The following is a 20,931-nucleotide window of genomic DNA, read 5'->3' as shown; positions in this document are numbered from 1 at the left end:
TAGCTGTACCTGTACACGCCACCCAAGCTGTGTTTGACTCAATGCCCAGGCGTATCTAGGTCGTATTACGGCCAGAGGTCGTTGTTCTGGGTACTGATTTCTCAGGATCTATGCACCAAAATGCGTGAAAATGTAATCACATGTCAGTTCTAGTATAATATATTTGTCCAATGAATACCCGTTTATCATCTGCATTTCTTCTTGGTGTAGCAATTTTAATGGCCAGTAGTCTATTTCCAGCTAAATTTTCATTATTTGTGACGACGAATCGTCAGCAGGCATGATTTTGGACTATTTGCCTCATTAATATTGTCAACATCGCCACGTTCAGATTTAGGACTAAGTGGTCCCCTAGCATTATCTGAACCACATGAGCAGGATGACTGCTTAATCATTGAATGCTCCACCAGTGATGATGACCCCACGGATTCACACATATTAACTCTATCGGCGCCGTGCTCAAATTATCGGTCATGTTGGCTGCTACTGATGTGCTGGTGCTGCCGAAACTGTAGATGCTGCCGATCCCAATGCCGTTGCCGACGCTGATGAGCTCAAAGTCGCCACCTGCGGCCCGCATTGCTGAGGCTGCCCCTGCTGCTCGCACCGTCGTCGAGCACCCTACTGCTGCCTGCTACAGGCTGGAACTCAGCACGCCGGTTCGTAGCTTCTTCTTCTTTCTTGAAGTTCCCCACCTCACGTCCCCACACTTAGTTACTGCTACGGATTCACATGCATTCAACTGTTGCAAAAATCTTGTGCAAGGGGCCCCCACGCAAACCGCTCGCTCACCGATAGATCTGTACCTACAGTTTGGAAAATTGCGTAGGTCGCACCAGTGTTCAAGAAGGGTAGTAGGAGTAATCCATTTAACTACAGACCTATATCATTGACGTCGCTTTGCAGTAGGGTTTTGGAGCATATACTGTATTAAAACATTATGAATCACCTCGAAGGGAACGATCTATTGATAAGTAATCAGCATGGCTTCAGAAAACATCGCTCTTGTGCAACGCAGCTAGCTCTTTATTCGCACGAAATAATGGCCGCTATCGACAGGGGATCTCAAGTTGATTCCGTATTTCTAGATTTCCGGAAAACTTTTGACACCGTTCCTCACAAGCGACTTCTAATCAAGCTGCGGAGCTATGGGGTATCGTCTCAGTTGTGTGACTGGATTCGTGATTTCCTGTCAGGAAGGTCGCAGTTCGTAGTAATAGACGGCAAATCGTCGAGTAAAACTGAAGTGATATCAGGTGTTCCCCAGGGAAGCGTCCTGGGACGTCTACTGTTCCTGATCTGTATAAATGACCTGGGTGACAATCTGAGCAGTTCTCTTAGACTGTTCGCAGATGATGCTGTAATTTACCGTCTAGTAAGGTCATCCGAAGACCAGTATCAGTTGCAAAGTGATTTAGAAAAGATTGCTGTATGGTGTGGCAGTTGACGCTAAATAACTAAAAGTGTGAGATGATCCACATGAGTTCCAAAAGAAATCCGTTGGAATTCGATTACTCGATAAATAGTACAATTCTCAAAGCTGTCAATTCAACTAAGTACCTGGGTGTTAAAATTACGAACAACATCAGTCGGAAAGACCACATAGACAATATTGCCGGGAAGGCGAGCCAAAGGTTGCGTTTCATTGGCAGGACACTTAGAAGATGCAACAAGTCCACTAAAGAGACAGCTTACACTACACTCGTTCGTCCTCTGTTAGAATATTGCTGCGCGGTGTGGGATACTTACCAGGTGCGATTGACGGAGGACATCGAAAGGGTGCAAAAAAGGGCAGCTAGTTTTGTATTATCACGTTATAGGGGAGAGGGTGTGGCAGATATGATACACGAGTTGGGATGGAAGTCATTACAGCATAGACGTTTTTCGTCGCGGCGAGACCTTTTTACGAAATTTCAGTCACCAACTTTCTCTTCCGAATGCGAAAATATTTTGTTGAGCCCAACCTACATAGGTAGGAATGATCATCAAAATAAAATAAGAGAAATCAGAGCTCGAACAGAAAGGTTTAGGTGTTCGTTTTTCCCGCTCGCTGTTCGGGAGTGGAATAGTAGAGAGATAGTATGATTGTGGTTCGATGAACCCTCTGCCAAGCACTTAAATGTGAATTGCAGAGTAGTCATGTAGATGCAAAAGATTTGTGACCTTGATCACAGAATCTAGTAAAGTATTAGAATTACCATTGCAGTACTAAAGGGGTTAGATTCATATCCCAGACGAGAAACGCCAATTGCGTCTTTACCTGCAGCCACTTGAACATTAAATAACTGGGCTATGCGCAGCTAATTTTAGAAATGATGTGTCCATAATGCCGTACGGTCGGACCTCACACGTCTGCTTTCATGTCCGGCAGCTAACTCACTCCAAATAATAACCTGTAGCTGTGATCCAGCAGTCAAGGAGTCTATGCATTGACTAGAATTGTGAATTAATGGCATAATCAAATATATTAAATAATAGATAAATGAATAATTAATATAACGGGTACTATTACAACGTCTGAAACTGATGTCGGGCCACTTGAGAATTATGTTGGATAATGTTTATTCAAGTAAACCATCTCAAATAAATTGTCAACAATAATGTAGATGTAAAATAGGGGATTTCTTTTCCTACGTATGCATAATATGTTACACTTATTTACGCTCGGGGTCAACTAGCAAATTCTTGTAGCATCCTTCAGTCCTCTGCAGGTCCACCTGGAAATCGTTACGGTCTTATAGCGTTACTACTTTCTTATAGACAACCACATCATCTGCGAACAACGCGAAAGATCTTCTGATGCTTTCTACTAGATCATTTATATCCATTGTAAGCATAACGGTCATATCACACTTCCTTGGCGTGATTCAGAAATTACCTTTACATCTGTCGATTTAGTTCCATTAAGAGTGACGTGTTGAGTTCTACCTGCAAGTCCTGAATCCAGTCGCAAATCTGGTCTGATATTCGGTAAGCTCGTAGTTTTTTCGTTAAACGGCAGTGCGGTGCAGCCTTCCTGAAGTCAAGGAACGCGGCATCAAACTGAGTGCAGTTCTCTATAGCGCTACTAATTTCGGTGAGAAAAAGAGCGAGCATAATTTCGCAAGACCTCCGTATGCGGATACCATGTTGACTTTTACAGAGGAGATTCTCGTTCTCCAAAAAGACATAATACATGAGCATAAAACATGTTCTACTGTTCTACAACAGACTAACGTTGACGATATAGGCCAATTATGTACATCTGTCCTACGAGTCTTCTTCAAAACGGGAATGGTCTACGCTTTTTTACAGTAGCTAGGTACCCTTCGTTGTCTCAGCGAATGTAGCGTCCCTTTTGCAATATTCACCCTTATCGAGGTGAAATATAAATAATAATGACGGTATGTGACCCAAAACGAACTGCAAACATCGATTTATCTGCGAAAGGTAATAACACTAACTGTAAAAATATACAATATAGATAGATAGATGCAGAAAAGACATTATTTTTAGTGTAAGAGATTATAATGTGTAAGTAATTAAAAGAGGTATTATCATCTCTGTAAGAGTATAAAACACAATGCAATGTTCATTCTTCTGTCTAGTCTGTTTTGTTCTGTTCGTTCTGGTGTTAGCTGGAATAAGGTACGTAAATTTTGTGCTGCGCTAGCATTTGTTTCTGTCGTAACGTAATTGCAAATATTTAATAGTGTAAACTCTGTCCTTGTAAGAATATATTAGTATAAAGTGATCTCCGTGTGTTATTTCAAGAACCTCCACCACATTTATCTTATGAAAAGAATATTTAATGAAAATTATTTAGCATGTTTTCAGCTGCTGCGGAGCGAGTAACAGTGACCTCTGATTGTTAACAATTAACCGCCATTACGCGGTACATTTAAAAATATTTTTTCACAGCACAATGTCTGATAGCCGGAGCGGAAGAAATTATGTAAAAATATTCAGTGAGATTAATTGAAGTAATCCAGTGAAATAAATTAATTGAAACTTGTCTATTTCCTGTGATAGTGAACTGGAGCTGAGCAATACTACGCTATTACATTTACAGTAATTTGTAGAGAGCCTGGCGCTCGATAAAACCAGATATAATACGTAATTGGCAACCTACGAAATTCATTATTTTGCTTATTATATCTCTTTTGTATTTGTTTGAAAGCTAAAAGTAAAATCTAACTCCATTAAAGGACAAACAAATTTACCGGGAAAGTGTTTCCTCTAAATAAATAGTTTCATTATTTTTTTAAGAGATATAATACGACCTGTGATAAACCGCTGTTAAAATGGTAGCAAGTTTATTACGCAAACCTTCTTCAGATTCTTACAGGTGTCTGTAATTTCGAGATTCGTACGATGTTTGAAAGTGGGGACCTCATTACCATCGTCTGAGGGTAAACAGTTTCGGAAGACCGAATTCAGTATTTCGGCTTTCTCTCTGCTGGCTTCCTTTATGGTGCCAGTGTGGTCACTAAGTGACAATATATGATTTCTAACCGCTTATTGATTTTACGTGAGACCAAATAGGTTTTAGCCAAACAGGTTGATAAAATTTTACTTTCAAAGTCAATAAACGCTTTTCTCATTGCTCTTCAGTTTTTCTTCGTTCAACTTTTATTTCTCAGCTATATTTTGACTTCTATTGAATCTGTGAGAAGGTCTCTTTTTTGATATCTTAGCAGTTTTCTGAAACGGCTGTAAAAACCACATATATATATATATATATATATATATAGAAAGTTTCCGCAAAACTGATCTTTATCACAGTAGTAAGCAACGGAAACAAGAAAAAAATTGGTAAAAATAAGCAATCAATCAGCAATTTCACATTTATCCTAGACACAATTCCACATCTCGAAACATCCGTGAATTCATAATCCCTCAAAAAATTGTAGTCCTAAATTACACGCAAACACGTGCTTAAAATTAATAAATTTATATGAAACGTACTTAATGCTCCAGTGGTTTCATTCCGCAACTACTTTTAGGAGCAGTAGTGGAAATTACGTTAGAATAACATTATATACTTACTTTCACTGTCAATTATCTCCTCAATATGTTCTAAAAAGCCCATATGTTACACAGCCTCCTACAATCACGTACGGCAATCTCCGCGCCGACTGCTGCTTTTAACGCTATAAGTTTATGCACTACATTCGTAGCAGTACCTAAGTGTAGTTGTTACGTCTTGCAGTAGCGTCTAAGCCATAGGTACTCACAGGGTTAAGACTATGCTCGGAACATACTTGTTTAAAACATATTGAACGATGCTTTGAATTTTTTCCATTTTATCCCCAGCACTTAGTATCTCATATTCAATACTCAGATAATCTGCAGTTTGTATCCTGTCAATCTCGCGAAGCAAAAGTATTTTCCTACCTATATTGATACTTATAATCGTTGGATGGCTTGCTGGACATGTGTTACTATCTTCGATTTGGTCCTCAAGACAACATCCACAATCCCTCGAAATTTGTCAGTTGCTTTTCGTTACACCATTTATAACGAACTTGACTTTGATGACCTGATTAATCTTCCTTCCCCAATCAATCAACAATAATAATCCCAAACAAGCTCAGAGTGTGATTCCAATAAAGTGTTGCCCGTCCTTAGAAGGTGATCGTAACACCGAACTAATTTATTAATGGTGTGCGTTAACATCTCACCGTCCATGTCATTTGTCTTGCTGGTAAAATGTGCGATTAATGGAATGAATGTACGGGCTTCGAAAAACAAATAAGCATCAAAGGGAGTCCAACTCAGGTAAAAATAGCAGCACGACACCAACAATTCTTGACTATCTGGGTGGAGTCTCAGCAGCGGTTATGCTTAATAAAAGAGCTCCTACCACCTGCAGAAGACGAATGGGCCAGTCGTCCAAACATCGTGCAGAAAAATTGAATTAACAATTCGGCTTAACACCCGAAAGCACAGCATCGTCAAATGAAGGATTGAAGCTAAATTGCGATAAAGCGTTCACAAGTGTTTAGTTTTCGTACTAAAAAAAGTTTTTAACTATCGTGAGTATGACGATACGTTGAATACGAAAGACATTACAAATCATGAAAATCACCCACCGTAATTAGGCCTAGCCACACGAGGTTTTGTGCGGCATAAGCTCGATATCTGATACATAAAATACGAGCCACTGTCCCATTAGTTCACAACGGTATCAGAATCAACACCGTAACGTGATTAACGAGCGACGGAACAGCATTTCGTTCACCATACGCTGCGGCCACTGGAGCGTGCGTGCGCCGAAAGTGCGTGCGCCGGGCCCGCCGGAACAGATGGCTCTGCGCCCGCGCGACGCACCGTCCCGTTCCACAACTATCGAATTTTCACCCCAAAAACCGGCACGACAATCCGACGTCCTCAAATCTGCGATAAAAGCGAAATAATTAATGAGACGGCGGGCTGTTTTTGCGGGCAGGAGAGCGCTAAAAGTTACAAGGGGGTGTAAGTTGCAAAATTATTGCGGGCCGGCGTGTGTAAATCATGCAGCAGCTAATGGAAGCCGTCCCGGGTGCGCGGATAATTAGCGCAGTTAATCACGGCCCGGCCGGCGACTCAGCAGCCCACAGTCGCGTCGCGTTGCGTTGCGTTGCGTTGCGCTGCATTCTGTTCTGGGGGCAGTCTGCTCCCTTCCTGTGGGTGTATGCGGACTAAATACAAACCACTGCATTCAAAAAGAAGGCAGCAGAAAATTAGTATAGAGCTGCGGCAAACATGTAGTAATTATTCTTTTTCATTCCGGTGTGTGTTGTGAGTTCTGGTGCATCCAGCTGCCTAGAAACGGAAATCCTTGTACACCGAGCAACAAAGTTAAAGTTTCTCGAAAGCCTGTAACTGTCTCCGATCACTCGCGAAGTTTTAAATTTGTCTCCAATGTGCCTACAACATCCTGTACTGGTTCCAGAGCTTGGCTGTGCGCTATGGCACTCTTAGTTCGATGACCCTTCAAACATTGATGCAGAAAAAGGCCACAGAAGTTCGAGTGACATGTGAGTTAATAATATAACATTCGCAACAAATTTCACCATTATTCCGCCCAATGTCACCGTGGACGTGTCACACGATGGGAAGGCAATCACGCCGCCAATGCCTTATCCCATTTCACCATTATTTCGACACCGTTGAGATCGAGGTCAGAACTGCGACGTGCAGCGTAGAAACCACGCTATTTCCTTATAAGTGGCCGACGAAAACATTGTAGAAACAGCGATGCTCAGAATCGACACTAAAAGCCTGATGGTGTGTCACAAAGGGTGTCAATGAAACCACACCTTTTATTGGGACGTTAATTCCCACACAAAAATCGCGGCATAAAACGACAGTTTGTAGTGCAGTGAGCAACGGGAAGATGATCTTGACAATATTTGATACTTCCGATATCTCCATGACTCTTAAACTCTTCTCTAAGGACACTGTCGGCTGGAAACACAACTGAAAGTGATGTCACCACTTTTGAGTGCAGTGTGACCCCGATTTTTGCTCTGGTGCACAGGGTGGAACCACTAGGGACCGTTCAAAAACATTTGACGAAACCTGAACATGACCCGTAGCGGAAATGTGTGCTTCAGCTTTATCAGTACTCTTGTACCCCCCCCCCCCCTTTTTCTCCTGTGGCGTGATCAGGGAGGGGTGACGCGCGGGATTAGCCGAGCGGTCTCCGGCGCTGCAGTCTTGGACTGTGCAACTGGTCCCGCCGGAGGTTCGAGTCCTCCCTCGGGCATGGGTGTGTTTGTTTGTCCTTAGGATAATTTAGGTTAAGCAGTGTGTAAGCTTACGACCTTAACAGTTAAGTTCCATAAGATTTCACACACATTTGAACATTTGAACAGGGAGGGGTGCAACACTGACGCGTGTATGACTAAAACGACAAAAGGGTCCCTCTAAGACCTCAGTTTGGCTAAATCCTTGGTGTCTCCTTCCCCTCCAACCGCCTCAACATTTTTTGATAATTTTAAAAATGTATCTTCACAGACAGAAGCTGTGAAGTAGCCCTAAGTGATGCAGGTAGGTAACCATTTGATACACGTTTGATGCCAGTTGCCTATCAGGATGCACCTAGGACTAATTTGCAGCTTTCTTTCTTTTTTTGTGTAAAGGCACATTTTTAAAATTCTGAATAAATTTGAAGAGGAGGGTGCCACCGACGGTTTTGCCAAACTGTGGTTCATAGAGGCAAGTTTTGCCGTTTTATTCAAGGATTTGTCAGTGTCGAACCCCTCCATGACCACACCACAGGAGAGTATGAAACATGAGCACTGAGAAAGCATAAGTACCTTTTGCTGCTTCGGATCACGTTCAGATTTCTCCTAATGGTGATGAATGGTCCCTATGGGCTCGATCCAATACATCAGTACATCAGAGCAAAAATTGTGGTCGCACTGCACTCCAAAGGGGTGAGATTACGTTCAGTGAGGTTACTGGCACATGATGTCCTTAGAGAAGGATTGGTGCATCAGGGAGATATGAGAAGTATCAAAAATGTCAATAATGTCTTCCTGTTTCTCGGCACACTGCAGACTGTCGTTATTGACAGCTAAATGTGTGGGAATCAACGTCGCAAAGAATGAGGCGGTTTCAATGATACTTCTTATGCCGCTCCGTGAGGCTTTTCGTGTCGCATCTGAGCGGCAGGGAGTCTGAAATGCTTCCCTTGACCATTCATAAAAAAAAAAAACCTGCGTGATACAAACGCTGGGTGTCTCAGTTCTGACTTCCATTGCAGACGCATCAAAAGAAAGAGTGAATTATGGGTGAAAGGATCTGTGGTGACCGTCTCATCATGTGACACGTGGCGCCGGGCAGAACTGTGGTGAAATCTAGTGACAATCTGGCATCATTAACCCACTTTGCACGTCACACGGACTTCTGAGGTCTGGCCGTTTTTTTCGCCTGTGTTGACAACTTGTTGTTTGAAGTTCTGTCGTGACCGAGGGTGACGTCGCAGGACGCCATGCTTTTACGCCGTTACGAGGGTGCAGATAGACACTAAGCTAAAACTATTAGGGGAATCGGTAAGCTTTCGTGAGTAACAAGGATAATGAGGAAGGGCACAACATCATAATTGTGTGTGGTGTAAGCTGAGAATTTGGCTCTGACTGGAGATGTGGTATTGTAGTCCGTGCGGTTGTGCTGACTGCTGTGTCCGGACGGCGCAGTGTTCACAGCATCTGCCTGGTAAGCAGGAAGCCTGATTTCGAATCCCGATTTTCATCTTGCCGCACTGATATAAATTAACGCCCACTGGCAGATGATATCTTTAATTTCTTTGTGTCTTGATTACAGGGGAAGGTTGCAGGCACGTTTGAGTCGAATTTTTGTTTTATTCGTCGCTCTGTGAGACAGTTACAGCGCTGTGTATTTCTGTAGGCCTACATTGAAAATCGTTGTCTATGGCTAGCTTGAAAGGACATAAGGAGTCTTCTATGAACAGACTTTTAGTTAAAACAGAATTTTTCGGCCCGATGATTGGCAGAAGCAGAGAATCGTTTCTTGCATACCTCTTTAAATATCGTGACGTCACGCAAAGTGCTATTCATCGTCGCTGCCAGAATGTACGTACATTTAAATAATGTTCAGAGCTCCAGGTAAATCACACGAGGTATTAATCAGCAGAATTACTCTGAAACTCTTACTGGCGGGCCCAGGTTGATCCTGTCCACTATTCCACTATCAGATCAGTAAGGTTTGTGCCGACTGTTGCCACGTCAGTGACATGTGAGAGTTTCAGTTGCAACGGTGGCGTGGTGACACTTCCAAGCCCGGAGCTAGGTGGTGGTGGTGGTGGTTAGTGTTTAACGTCCCGTCGACAACGAGGTCATTAGAGACGGAGCGCAAGCTCGGGTTAGGGAAGGATTGGGAAGGAAATCGGCCGTGCCCTTTCAAAGGAACCATCCCGGCATTTGCCTGAAACGATTTAGGGAAATCACGGAAAAACCTAAATCAGGATGGCCGGAGACGGGATTGAACCGTCATCCTCCCGAATGCGAGTCCATTGTGCTAACCACTGCGCTGCCTCGCTCCCGGAGCTAGGCACTCAGAGGTCAGCCGAGAACGACAGAGTTCGGCAAGCGCTTCTAATGTGGTCCGTGAGTTTCCGAACCGGTAGCAGGAAAAGTGGGTAGTATTCGGCCTCGTGACTTGGCGGCAGGACTATGCTGAATCGCTGTTGGCGCTCCTGTTTACTATTCGCGGATGTGGAAACTTCTACACGTCGGTAGTGGATTCAGTAAGCTAAACCGTCTAGAGGGGATTTACGATCGAATACAACCTATGGCGGTACGAGGAGCTGTGAAATTAAAGTTGTGTTTCTTCTAAATTTAGAACGGTTGTCTTCTCTTGTTGCATAAGCGTTGTGACCCTTTCAGGGTAAATATAACAAACTGGTTGAATTACAGTAACCGTTTATGAGAACTACCTTAGATTTCTTTTCAGGTTGCCCAAGCTCTCGTATTGCGTACGCCTTTATGTAGCTGTGTCAGTTGTACAGCGAACCGTGTGGCCTACGATGCATTCCAGTTAGATATATTACGTTCCACTGTAATGGTTGACCAGATGTACGCTCCACAGAAGGAATAAACAAACTGGTTGCTGGAATTTGTTTCTGAATCAGTTGTATACTGTAACTGTAAAATTTAATGTGTGTGTGTATGTATTTTAGCACAATTCGTACAACTAATTAGTTAAATTTAGTCATTTATTAATAGTGGTATATTGTGTTTGCTTTAAGTGTAAATGAGTGAGTTGCTGTTTCCTTTTGATTTAAAATCATGCTGCCATTCCGTATTTCAGTTCATCCGTAAATACTTGCGTATCTGGATTGTATTAAATCATTAAGCTGATATGTGGCCACATATAAAATTCATTATAAAATAGTGTCCGTTGAAGTAAATTTTTTGTCATATTTCAATTTTCATCACGTTATATCTTAGCAATGTAAATCTTTATCGTGGTTTTATTTTTTTAAAGCATATCTTAATGAGTACTAACGTTGACTGTTCAAACTTGACTTGGAATGTTAACAGATGCTCTTCACTTTCAAAGAATCATTGCTTTGTTTTAGTGTATGTGTTGTTATTTATAAATACATCAAATTGACATTCTGCACTTGATTCACCCACACCTCTCTCCGCACCCCCGTGTGGTACAGGTTGTAAAATTAACAACTAATTTTTGTAACTATTGTATTCAGTGTTGTCGTGACACATACCCGTTACACATTATTCGTTACGCGTTACTTTCGTTACTGAATATTGTGCCAGTTGCCGGCATATTTCGAATATGCCGCTGATTCTATAGTCAGAAGTGAAGTGGGTACAGCACCACCTACCGAGAATTAATGCCACACGCAGAGGCCGTATATTGAAGCGGAGCGCTCATGCGGACTTTAGTGTGTGTTTGAGTCCAGCGGAGCTCGGCCAGTGTATTGTGGACTCCAGACAGTGGACATAAGTTTGGACAAAAAGGCAGTTTTGCTGCAGGCCCCTGTGCAACTTGGTTTTGAGGGCGGCAAGTGAACCATCCTGTGGCAGTAACCAATGTCCATACTGTAGATCAAGGGTAAGTAATTTTTTTTATCTACCGTCCACTTTTGTATCTCTCTCTGTTCGTAGCAAAATTTTCTAGCCCCCCACCATTTACACAATAAGGATGATTTATAAAGTTGGGAAGTAGCTTTATATTGTAAAATGTATGAAGTGGAGTTAATAAGTTAAAGCATATTTCTTGCTTGCATTCATGCTTGCTTTGGGCCTTTGTCCCACTTCAACGCGGGGTCGGCCTTATTATCACGGATTTGGCAGTGTTAGTTGCAGAGGGTGGGCACATGCCCTTCCTGCCGCCACCCCGAGCCGCCCCCCGGGACGGAAGTAGTGTACCCCACCTGTATGCATCTAGTGTAAGTCATGAAATAGTGCGAAAGTTTTCAAATGTCTGTGAGTCGTGTAACAGAGGCGGAACATGGGAACCGGCTCCGTATTCACCTAGCGGAATGTGGAAAACCGCTAAAAACCACATCCAGGCTGGCCGACATACTAGCCCTCGTCGTTAATCCGAGGGCGGATTCGATCCAGGGCCGGCAGCCTACCCGAGTTCAGGAAGCAGCGTATTAGCGCTCCTGGCTATCCTGACGGGACAGCAAGTTAAAGTATGTAGTAATAATTATTTACCAAACACTAAAAGTCAAAATTTTATGGAAACTTATGGAAACCTAATGAGAGTGTTGTTAAAATCCGTACCTCCTACTGTCCACCAAGAAAACTGGAACGCCTACTAGTGGGTGAGAGGGTACTGGTTGCCTAGCATTACTGCAGATAATGAGGACTTTAAGTCATACTGACTGGATGATTCATTGCATTGCGGACTGGAGCAAGACATTGTAGAGGCCAGTACTTAGTGTGGTTGTTGTCTTATGGAATATAGGGCTTCCAGCCTGCGGCTACATATTTCAAGGTGCTGAACTGTTATTGTACACATCTTTCTTTAAGTGAGATGGGTGTCTTCCGAATAACTATTGTTGACTGCAGTTGATAGAAATCTGACGTATCCAAATTACCAGCAGTAAGGTGTAGTAGCGACTTGGTGTGCATTGCTACCTCTTATCCGGAGATTTTGATTTCGTTCCGGGACATATCCTATCTTAGGTAACAGAAGTGACTTGTGCGTAGTTGGTATTTTTCGTAGAAGGTTCTGACTCGACGATTATTACGCTCGCTGTTTACCGATCACACTTTCCCTCGACAACGTTGTGAGCTGTATGAGCAGTTGTGTGGCATTAATGTTGTGTGGACGCACTTCTTATTTAACGAACTGTCTTTTTTTTAGGGTGTGCTGGAAGGTAATGTCTTTGTATTTTGTACGTGAAAACTCTCAAAGATTTTGAAATAAACCAAGTGTTATTAAATTCTCCCAAAGAGAGATCAGTTTGTCCATACCGTGACTGTAGAATGTTTGACTTTCTTGAACCAGTCACAACCTTACCTCTGCTTGCATCGTTTCACCACTATGCAAGTGAAGTTCTGAAATCAGAAGAAAATCGGATGGGGCCCAGTCAGGACTGTATGGAGGATTATCGTTGACAGTGAATAAAGGCGTCTGATTGTTGTAAGTCTCGCAGATGTCGTGTTAGGTCTGCCATTGTCGTGCCAAAGGAGAGGATGCACCATGTGTGGACAAACTCTTCGAATTCGAAACTCGATTACAACACACTGTTTCTCAAGCACGACATAGTTACGTTACGTTACACATCACCATGTTACACGTTACAATTCGACCTACAGAGGGCTGCAAAACTGTACAAATATGTAGACATGAAGAATACAGACGCAGAATGCTAACAACGTTTGCTTTGTTTAAGAAGTTACAAGAGTTTTCACATAAAAAATTCATAGGTATTACTTTGCAGGACGCCCTCATAAGCTATCATGTTGTGCAGGGTTTAGCTGACATGTACTTCATGGTATGAATGTTAATGCATACACGAGGTATCAGCTGTGTGACTGAACAAAACTAACAAATTTTTATTGCCACTGCATGGTATTGACATCACTTCATTTGCAGATTGCCATCTAAATGTTAACCTGCTTTACCTTTGTTAGGGATGTATGGGGAAGCTGAATGCTACTGCTGAGTAGGGTTTTTATGACATGTACTTAATGGTATGAATATTAATACATACACGAGATGTCAGCTGTGTCTGAACAAAAATAACAAATTTATATTGCCAGTGCATGGTATTAACATTACTTCATTTGGAGATTGCCGTCTTAATGTTAACCCGATTTACCTTTGTTAGTGATGTACGGAGAAACTAAACGCTGTTGAAGTTCTGACCAACGTCTTTGGTCGCACACCAAATGCGGCAATGGCTAGAAATTGTTCACATTTATGTGGAGGCCATAGTAGAGATGTCGGATCATGTGTGCCATTTTTGGCACTATTTGCTGTCCTTCAAGAATATGAGCTTCTAAAGATTTTAATAATTCTATTTAACAAGGTATTTTACACAACTGGTGATTATTGTCCTACTATGTCCACACTATTATATGTTAAGTGATATTATGTTTAAATGAGATCAGGTTTTGATAACTGCTCGTTGAATGGCAACTGATTTTAACTGTGATGATATTAAATCTTTTGGATAATGTTTACCAGTTAAACGATATTGTGATGCTAACAGAGCAAAATTTATTAAACAAGAATATCTTCATGTTAATGCCAATTGTGTATTTGAAAATAAGTGTGTATTGAAAAGTCCAACCTGTACGTAAATTAGCACAGCCCGTCACCCCACTTCACTAAGTATTAGGCATTTTAATTTGTGTTTTGTCGTCCACCCTAAGAGAGGAGGGGAGAGGTCGGGTCCAATATCAGAACAGTACACGTAATGACAATTCTGAACTTCGGAGTTGGCATGAGTAACACGTGGGAAAGAAGATAACGCTAGTACTGAAACTATGCAGTCATTCTGAGTCACTTATTGAAGACTGTAATTATATTTATTTTACGCAAGAATGTTTTGTGGGACTAAATACATTAAAAGTTGGTGTACTAGATACAGTGATATGTTACAATGATGGAGTGCTGGGAAGGTTGATTTTTCCGAGAGGAAAATCCCGAAATGCTCAATTGATGTTTTTCATGTCGTCACTTAGCTGGTTATCGTGAAACAGGCGAGTTACACAGATCAGGATGTCCGTATTAATATTTTTCCAGTGGATACTTGCAAGGATTTGCGAAGTATGTGAGATAAACAATTTTCTGAATTTCCGATTAATTGGACGTCTCCTCTTACTTGTTCTGCTTTCCGCGTAATGTTAAAAAATCCCGTGTTTGCCAAGTAAGATTTGTTGATCGAACCAAATCGCAAATTTTGGAAAAGGCGTACTCAGGATCCTAATATCCTGCTTAGGAATGCAATTGGTTTATTAGTAGTTGGAGAGAGTTTCTTGGAAACTATATTGTTTTAATCGTTGTTTGAGTTGTTGCGTTATAACAAGTGCAAACAGGCTTCACTGTTTGTAGTTAACCAACTGGTTTTCATTTTAAAGTATGTTTACTTTTCTGAAGTGAAGTGTACGCGTGTGAAGCATTTAAGAAGCGTGAGCAATGGGTGTGGCGTTGTAGGCGTGAGCCATTAGTGCCGGGGAGACACGTTGCGTTTCTGTCACCGGATACTGCCAGCTGTGTAACAGGACACCTGAACGCCTACCTCATGGCTCTAGCGTGATGCGTGTTGGTATCAGCTGGTGTTTGCACACTATTGTCTTGCCGTAGAACACTACAGCGCTCGCCAGTTAAAGCGTAACTTCCCCGCTATGTTTCTGCGTGAAATTTTACCCCATATTTACCTCTCACTCTATAAAAGTCTACGTATTACCAGAACTATGTACTCAAAAACTGTTATCGAACTTAAACTCGTATGCTAACCTTTGACTAAACAGAACCTAATTTAAACTGAACTGTACTGGTCTGAATGCAACTTTTCTATACATTAAGTGCGCAGCTGAAGTAAAACAGTTATCTGGTCCTAATCAAAATATTTCCACTTACCTCGCATCTTGACAATATTGTTACAGATTTCTAGAAAGCGCAACAGCAAACAGCAAACAGGCAGGTGCTAAGCTGGTTTTCTGTTTCTAAATAAACGTTCAAACTGTTGCATACAACATCGTAGAACGTGGTAATGCATACTGATAAACCTTTAAACTGGGACGGTGAGAGTAACAACTCCTATGAAATGATATTCCAAGACAACGATTTTAGAGTGAAGTATGTATTCATAAATACTTAATAAAGCTTCGCGTGAACTTCACATATGACATTGGTCTAAACGATACAATGCTTAACAGAGTGAAAAATGGTTTTAAAAGGGTATGAGGTGTGATTATAAGGTTTTAAGAATGGGCTTGTAATGTACAATGGTGGTACTTGCATGCTACTGTGATGCAACTCAAAATGGTTCAAATGGCTCTGAGCACTATGGGACTCAACTGCTGTGGTCATCAGTCCCCTAGAACTTAGAAGTACTTAAAACTAACTAACCTAAGGACATCACACACATCCATGCCCAAGGCAGGATTCGAACCTTCGACCGTAGCAGTCGCACGGTTCTGGACTGCGCGCCTAGAACCGCGAAACCACCGCGGCCGGCGAGGTAGGATTCGACCTGCTACCGCAACGGTCACGCGGTTCCAGACTGAAGCGCCTAGAACCGCACGGCCACACCGGCCGGCTGATGAAACTCCTTCTAAATAGTCTCCTTATGACTGAACACAGCGACTCCAACGGTGTTTCCACTTTTGAACACATTCCTGGAAAAAGTTTTTCCTGCAGTGTGTTAAGGACGCTCTCCATATTTGCCTGGACCCTGGTTCATCTTCAAATCATTCGCGGCCATTTTTAAATCTGTTGAAACAGACAAAAACATCTGACTGGCTCATACAATTATATCCAAATGTCTTTAAGCCAATACCAGGACAGTACATTAAATCAAAATGATTTTTTTGGCATCCTTATCCATTTTGGTCTAATGCTCTGTGGTAACTGTGTGTATATTTACAAAAAAGTTATGAGTGAGCTTCCGATCGATACACACCCAGTCACAATAGCGACACACCCACACCACTTATTGGATAGATGCAAAACTTTTCTTGATGTATGTGTATTTTTCATCTTTGCGGTGTAGTCTGAATTAAACAAGGAGAGTATGCCAGTATTTTTCTTTGTAAAGGAATATTTGAAAACACAGTTCAGCATTTACGTCTTTCCTTCTCCAGTCTCAGTTTCAGTTCCTGCTTTCCGTTATTGTGTAGTCGGTAACCTTGGTACCACTAACAGCAAGCTATATGACCAAAATCTGTTTGGGTCTTGTGAGAGATCTTTCATGAGAAAGGACAATCAAGCGCAATCGAACTCTGCCGTAGAGATAGTTGCACTGTGATGAGTGCAACTTAGCACATCTCGCTCCCATAGCTACTACAGCAGATACATGTACGTGCAAAAGGTGAGCGCAGGAGGTGCATGAGTGTCAATGGCATACTTCATGAACAGGATTTGTGATTACGCGTGAGTCAAAAATCGTTCGATACCCAGAGTTTTACCTCATGTCGAAGAGTATATCATGTTGTGATTACGCTTGAGTAAAAAATCGTCCGACACCCAGAGTTTTACCTCATGTCAATGATTATATCATGTAGTATATTTAGGTTTTCCGTGACTTCCGTAAAAGAGTGAGGCGAATGTCATTGTGATTAATTTTAACAGGCACGGCCGATTTCGTTCCTTGTGCTGCGCTGCTAATGACCCCGTCTTCGACGTGACATTAAACTCAAACAGCTATCCGTTCTTTCTTTAAAGACTGGTAATAATTCAAATTAGGGTAAGAGATAGCAGTGGTAGGAGTTGACGTTTACCAATGGTTCACGTTTCTGTACAGTACATCGTGACTGGAGGCATGCGATCAGCGCTTTGTGAAAGAATTTAGTGTCTGCCTCCACACCGCTCAGACATGTTCGTTGATGGAACAAGGTTGCTCAATGTAAACATTAAGATCCTGATCTCTGCAGTACTGCTCTGTATGAATTTAGTGTTTGTTATTTGTATGTTTGCTTCCGAAGTCCTGTGTCATATATTTACTTTAATGGCATGCAGTACACATTTTAAGTAATGACTAATGTAATATGGAGGCTTGACCCGCTTTAGCCCGTGAAGTTGGTCCAAGACTGAAAACGGAAGATATTTAAGTTTAAAATAAAATCAGCTGATGATTCAAATATGCATTCTATACATAAACATCAAGACATTTTCAACAAAACTATTTGCGATCAGTGTAATTGATGTTTGATGGTAGGTACTAACCAACAGGGATAACAACAAACTGGACCTCGAACATAAAAAGATGCTGTTAGATGAGGTTGTAGTTACTTTGTTATACATTAATGAAGAATGAACATTTCTAAAGACCTAACACTGAAGCGCGATATTTGCATGGTCGACCTACACGGTATAGTAAAGAAGGTAATTCAAAGCAACGTGCTGTGGGTAGGGTGGAAACTACACGCCGAAGCTGAAAACGAGTGTTTGGCATACTGAAAGAATGATCTATTGCTTTAGGCGGGTGATCCTGACTGGAGAACGAAAATAATTCCTGCTCTTGAAACGGTCAGCTGCGTGCGGTCACTTTTGTAAATACAATGCCGGCCGATGCGACCGAGCGGTTCCAGGCGCTTCAGTCTGGAACCGCGCGACCGCTACGGTCGCAGGTTCGAATCCTGCCTCGGGCATGGATGTGTGTGATGTCCTTAGGTTAGTTAGGTTTAAGTAGTTCTAAGTTCTAGGGGACGGATGACCTCAGATGTTAAGTTAGTGCTCAGAGCCATTTGAAACATTCGAAATATCCTTGTGTCCAAAATTAAAGCAACAAACCGCTATTTCCCCGTCCTTCGTCTAAGTCACGATATGATCATACCAATTGTCAACACAGGTCCGTAAGATCGTGTTTCTTACGGAAGGTCAAAGGGCAACCGCACCGGCGATGACATCAGAGCGCCCATCAGACGGATAGTATTCATCGGGTAGTCCCACACCTGTATTGGCTGTGTACACAGTCACAGACGGTGCAGTATGGCACAGAGAAGACGCCTATCAGACTATCTGCAGTGGAGAACTATAGGAAGAATTGACGAGGGACAGTTACAAACTGTTGTGGCCTGATGGCTTAACGTGAGTCCTTCGTCGTTTCTGGGATGTGGAGACAGTTTGTAGAAACCGAAACTGTGGCCCTAAGACCAGGGCATGGGAGACCACGCGTGACATCAGAAAGAGAGGGCCATTATTTGGGTATAAGGGCACGGCGGTACCGCCGTAGTACTGCACGGCAACTGGCATCTGACCTCTTAGCCTCCACTTGTGTTGTATCGAAGAAAACGGTATATAGAAGGCTGCAGCAGAGTGGCCTTTATTGTCAGAGACTTGTTGTGCAAAATAATGTTAACAGTGTTAGTAATGGGATGGTTGTGTTTGACGGCCAACAACTCAGATAAGGCACGTGATGCGTTGGACTGCCCGTGTTCAGTACAGACTAGGTATCAGTGCAGGTTATTTACAAATAGTGCACACTTTGTATTTGCATTTAGAGGCCGAGGTCGAAGTACAATGAAAGATATAACAGAGTAACAAAGAGGGCGGATTGTGGGGCCCCGATTAGCCGGGGCAACAGTAACCGAGACAGGCAACTTCTTGAATGTTTCAAGAGCAACTGTTTCAACAGTTATGGCAACTTACACAAAACATAGAAAGGCATCATCGTGTAAAGGTAATAGTGGGTGCAAATCAAAACCAAATAACAAAGATCGTAGTACACTAACACGAATTGTGTCAAAACAACACAAAACCACGGATGCTAAAGTGACTGCAGAGCTCAATAGCTATCTTCGATCCCCGTATCTGTCGACACTGTCCGTAGAGAAATCAATAAAGCGAATTTGCATGGACGAGCTGCCATCGCAGCGACGACAACAAATGCAAAGAAGCGTAAAAAATGGTGTCAGGAGCATAAATCCTGGACGGGTGATCGTGGAAACATGTCATACGCTCCGACGAGTCAACGTTTTCGTTATTTCCATCATTGGGCCGGGTTTGCGTCTGGAGAACGCCAAAAGAAGCCTACAGTCCTGACTGCTTGATTGCAACGACTAAGCATGGGGGTGGTAGTGTGATGATGTGGGCAGCCATATCGTGGGATTCTTCTGGTCCCACCATTACTCTCAAAGGCCGTGTTACTGCCAACGATTGTGTGAACATTTTAGGTGATCAAGTGCACCCCATGATTCAAATCTGTAACATCCCCTTAGAAAAATTATAAATGACTGTGCTGATAAACCTCTTACGTTATTTGATTTTCATACAGCTGAGTAAAACTGAACGTACCCAGACATTTCTCTCTTTACTTATTCTGATCATCACTAAACTGACACAATATTTTTTGTAGCTCAACGCAATCGGACTTTCAATAATCCCTACAAAAGAATGGCCCTGACTAACAATAACCTATACCTTTCACGAATCACTTACCTCATAAAAATCTTCGGTACTCGAACTACTGTAATACAGCGAGCGCCAATACTGCCAGCTAAATGAAAGATTCAAACTACTGAAGGCACCAACTACTGATAGGCATTGTTAGCAAATGAATCATTTTGATAGAGAACAAACAATGTATTACCTTCGTTGTGTTAGACAACATCGTGTAAAGGTAATAGTAGGCGCAAACCAAAACTAAATGACGAAGATCGTAGTACACTAACACGAATTGTGTCAAAACAACACAAAACCACGGAGGCTAAAGTGACTGCAGAGCTCAATAGCCATCTTAGAGACCCCGTATCTGTCGACACTGTCCGTCGAGAACTCCATAAAGCGAATATTCATGGACGAGCTGCCATCGCAGAACCATTAGTGACGACAACCAACGCAAAGAAGCGCAAATAATGGTGTCAGGAGCATAAATCCTTGACGGCTGATCGTGGAAACACTTTATACGCGCCGACTAGTTATATATATATATATCAGTTCATGACATCCACTCTTACAAATTTCCTTTTTCTGACGGACACACGTCCAGATTGTTCGCTTTCAAAACTCTCCCATCTCTCTCCCCACATCTACCATTGTTGGCGGCTCACCTCCAACTGCGCAACGCTACGCGCTGTTCACATCCAACTGCCCAACACTACAGTAGCGAATATTCCAATAACATCCAACCAGCCTCAGACTACACACAGCATAGCCAGTGATTTTCATACAGAGCGCTACGTGGGTTACCAACATATTATACCTAAATAGCCTACATACAAATGTTGTTCCCCACAATGACGTCATATTTCAGGCCGATAATGCACGCATCCAGACAGCGAGGAGACTAAA

Source organism: Schistocerca gregaria, chromosome 2, assembly GCF_023897955.1.
Source record: "Schistocerca gregaria isolate iqSchGreg1 chromosome 2, iqSchGreg1.2, whole genome shotgun sequence".
NCBI classification, from domain to species: domain Eukaryota; kingdom Metazoa; phylum Arthropoda; class Insecta; order Orthoptera; family Acrididae; genus Schistocerca; species Schistocerca gregaria.
Note: the sequence above shows the minus strand (reverse complement) of the source record.